Source organism: Phoca vitulina, unplaced genomic scaffold, assembly GCF_004348235.1.
Source record: "Phoca vitulina isolate PV1807 unplaced genomic scaffold, GSC_HSeal_1.0 scaffold2010, whole genome shotgun sequence".
Taxonomy (NCBI): domain Eukaryota; kingdom Metazoa; phylum Chordata; class Mammalia; order Carnivora; family Phocidae; genus Phoca; species Phoca vitulina.
Genome location: NW_022591697.1, coordinates 1,074 through 5,591, shown reverse-complemented (window position 1 = coordinate 5,591; position 4,518 = coordinate 1,074). Strand labels below are relative to the sequence as shown.

Genomic DNA, 4,518 nt, shown 5'->3' with positions numbered 1-4,518 from the left:
TTTACTATATGACCCAGCAATTGCATTCCTTGGTATTTACCCAAATCAGTTGAAAAACATGTCTACACGAAAAAGTTAACTTTGCAGCAGCTTTTCTGTCATTGCAAAAAATTAGAAGCAACCAAGATGTCTTTCAATAAATAGATTAAACAAACTATGATGCATCCACACAATGGATCATTATTTAGTAATAAAAAGAAATTAGCTATAAAACCCAAAAATCATTAAGCAGGAAACTTAAATGCATATTGTTAAGTAAAAGAAAGACTGTATGAATCCAAATACATAACATTCTTGGAAGGGCTATACTACAGAGATATCAAAAAGATCAATAATTGCCAAGGACTCAGATGGATAGAGGGACAAATGAATAGGTAGAACATGGAATTCAAAACAGTGAGACTCTTCTGCATGATACTATAATGGTGGATACATGACATTTTACATTTCTCAAAACCTATAGAACTCTGTTGCACAAAGATTGAACCCTATGTAAACTACGGAGTTCAGGTAATAATATATCAATATTGGTTCATCAATTTTAACATAGGTAGCACATTAACGCAAAATGTTAAAACTTTGTGCAGGGAGTAGGAGGCAGAGAATGGATATATGGGAACTCTGTACTTCCTGCTCAATTTTTCTATAAACCTAAAACTGCTGTAAAAAACAATTAATTCCATGGGTGGCTCAGTCAGTTAAGCATCTGCCTTTGCCTCAGGTCATGATCCCAGGGTCCTGGGATCGAGCCCCACATCGGGCTCCCTGCTCAGTGGGGAGCCTGCTTCTCCCCCTGCCTGCCGCTCCCCTTGCATGTGCACTCTCGTTCTCTCTCTCGCTCTCTCTCTCTCTGACAAATAAATAAATATTTTTTTAAAAGTTAATGCCACTAATTATGAAATGAAGCAACATCAAAATTAAATGGTGGTATAAAAACAGAGTGGAATACAAAGGTAGCTTTTGTCTTGTTGATTAGGCTATGCTATCAGAATTTAGAGAACGGGAAGAGAAGAGAATAAAGTTTGTCTGGATAAGATTAAAAAAAAAAGGTACTTTTAACAGAAAAAGAGTGTATACAAGTAAAACTGAACAATATTGAGACAGTAGATCTATACCAAAAGAGCCCAGGGACTGAGGCCGCTGCCATGGAAAAAGATAGTTCATGGATACAGAGAATAGACTGGTGGCTCCCACATGTAGGGGGTGGAGGTGGGGTGGGCAAAATGGGTGACGGAGGTCAAAAGATACAAACTCCCAGTTATAAAATAAGTAAGTCACGGAATGGAATGTACATACAGGATGGCATCTAGAGTTAGTAATGCTATATATTGCATATTTGAAAGTTGCTAAGAGAGTAGACCTTAAAAGTTCTCATCACAAGAAAAAAATTCTTGTACAGTGTGGTGATAGATGTTAACTAGACTTATTGTGATGATCATTTTGCAATATATACAAATATCATACACTTGAAATTAATGTCATGTTGTATGTCAATTATACCTCAAATAAATGAATGAAGAAAGAGACAGAAAGTAACAGACAGACAAAAAGAAAGAATATTTTGAAATCATCACTAACATTTCTACTATCATATTTTATTCTTTTGGCTTGGTTGGAGGATATGTTCCATCAGCCCATATGTGGGCATAAAGACTTCTGGTTTTGTCCTTGATAGAGCATCAGGGACTAGAATTATCCTTTCACTTTAAACCAATTAAACTCTGGATGAAAATATGTGAAAAAGCAATATTCAGACATTGGAAAACAAAAGGTGCAAGACACTAATTTCGGACAGAAGAAAAACAAAGAAACAGAGCCCTTTGATGACCCCATCTTACTTCCTGACGTTTCCAGGCCACAGCAAAAGGAAGGGGGACCCAAACAGAGTCTATTGTTCTCCTGGAGTTCAGAGACAAGGTTTAGAGGTTTGGAAGCCCAAAGAAGCTAGAATTCAAACGGCACAGCATTAGAGAGAAGGCAGGTGTACAGATAGAGAGAGAGCTCCGTAGATGTGCAGAGGGTTTCCTTTGAGGTAGAAAGAAGTTTTCGCTCTCCACTCCAAAGCTCTAGATAACTTTCTCTCCATCTAGTCATTCAGGACTCTCTTGGGTCAAAGGTATCTACAGAACTTGGGAGTGCTGTAGCATCAAGCTGCCCTCGGCTTAGATATGGCAACATTAGGGTTTAAAGCTGAAGTTGAAAGAGGACAGGATTCCCATCAACTTTTTCCGACCAAATCTTATTTTCCACTTCTAAATTGTATTCTATAACATACATTACATGATTGCTTCAAAATTCTTTCCAGTACTAAGACATAAGCAAGGTAGTTTCTCCCTTCTGTTGATAAGTAGTCAGGAGTTTAACGTACTAGTTCTAGCAGCTCTTTATATTAATGAACTGACAGGCACTCAGCTGTTGTCAAGGAATTAGTGCATATGAGATGATCTATAAGTCATAGAAAAAAAAATCTACAAATGACCTCTTAAATTTATCACTGTTCATCTCAAAGTCCTAGCACTCCTGAAACATTTCAGTAGCATATTCCAATCAAAACTAAAAATCCTTCAATCCAAGTGATAGCAAGGTATTCCTCAAAAATTAATCTATTTTTTGTAGCATGTAGCCTTAACTAGGAATTTCAATCCTTGCTTGATAGCCTGCTCAACTGTATGACTCCAAACCCCAAGGAATCTATGTTATTACCATAATGATAACTTTAAATTATAGAAAATTATAAAAATTAATGCATTTGACATGTTATTAACACAATAATGCTTAAACAAGTAGAAACTTACGTGGATCAGTTGCAGAAACATCTATAAATTCTTCAGTTGAGTGGGTTTTTATGAATTCTGAAATAATAGTAAGTTTGTCATATGTTTCAAATATCAATTATATGTATTGAATTTAAATTTCATAGTTTTATTTAAATAACATTAAAGAGAAAGAAAACTCTAAGAAAAACAACAGAGCCGTCAACACTGGAGATCCCCCCAGTCAGGCAACACACGGTAATATCTGAACGAATGTGTATCAACTAAGTGATATGAACTCATCGTTTTCTCAACAACACTTACTTTTCCTCTTCTATTCTCTTAACATTACCATGATTTAATCTCCCTTCCTTTCATATCCAGTCACCAAGTTTTGCCCATTTTACCAGTAAATTTTCTCAAATCTGCCCCTTTTCTTCTTATTTGTGCTCTAATGTAAGCACTTACCACACACCTAAAACAGAGCAATAACTTCCCTTTCCTATTCCTAATCCCCAAATGTAGCTTCTACAAATGGCCAGAATAATCTGTCTACAATTGAATCCAATGCCACTTCCCTACAAAAAGTCTTCAGTGATTCCCTATTATATATGAAAACAAAATTCCTTAGCACACCATCCAATCCCTCTGATTGGCCCTTTCTTACCATATCCCTACTTACTGCTGCACATTCTAATACCATTCTACTTGTCATTTCCTGCTCATGCTGTTTGTCCATGCTACATCCTCTTTGTAAAATAGCAGATATCTCCCTTCTTCACTTGACTAAATTTTATTCATTCTTTAAGGTTGCATAAAATCTTCCCAACTTCCTTGGGTTGAACAAATTGGCTATCTGTGGACTCACTGCCAATTACACATAAATTTTATCACGTGTTACACTATATATTAAAGTGATGCATAATGTGCTTGTGTCCTTACTAAGTTATGTATTTCATGGTGGCTAACAACCATGGTTTATTTGTTTTGTTCAACTCCCAGACTCTGAAACATAAGAACTTTTACTGAAAATATTAAACTCACTACTGAATATCTTTTTAAATTTGCTAGTGTATAATTTTATGGCTATCAATTTTTAAACTCTAAGTCTCAAAATGTTAATGTAATGTAGAAAACCCTATAAATGCTAAACATGTATAAAATATCATCACCTTCGATTATCTGCTGTACAGCTTCGTAACTATGTACTGCTCCTGGTGAATTTTCACTATCCCTGTTAAAATTTTAATAAGTACAACATTTATTTATTATCAAAGAATAAGAGTTAAGAAATAGAATATATGCTCTAGATATATGTAGTTTATAAAATAAAATTTAACATAATCTTTAACCTTTATTCAGACACTAAGGTAAATTAGTATAATTGCAAGCAAATAAGTATAAAAGTCACACTATGTAATTCTATGAATGCTATATATTCCATGAATATAATTAGGTATACCAACAATATTAACAACAAAAATAGCAAAAGTAAATTGGGTAGAAGCATGAGATTTAATAGTGTAATCATTAAGAACACAAGTTCTAGAGTCAAACTGCTTGGCTCAAAACTTGTTTCACGCACTTACTAATTTATGATTTGGGGTAAGTTACTTAACCCCTCTGACTTACAGTTTCTTCATCTATTAAAATTCGGGTATTAGAGTACATATCTCATAAAGTAGTGGTAAAGATCCAATACATGTAAAGTTGCAAGGAAAATACCTGTACACATCAGACACTTAAATTTCAGGTGTTACTATTA

General features: G+C 34.7%; 1 long non-coding RNA gene across 1 annotated transcript; it reads right to left on the bottom strand.

Annotated features, from left to right (window-relative positions):
• Positions 1-1,551: 1,551 nt before the first annotated feature.
• LOC116629665 lies at positions 1,552-3,995 on the bottom strand. The gene is made up of 3 exons (XR_004298801.1): positions 3,926-3,995; positions 2,796-2,852; positions 1,552-1,944 (listed from the first exon to the last, which is right to left on the bottom strand). It is a non-coding gene; the product is annotated as an uncharacterized LOC116629665 (long non-coding RNA).
• Positions 3,996-4,518: the final 523 nt, after the last annotated feature.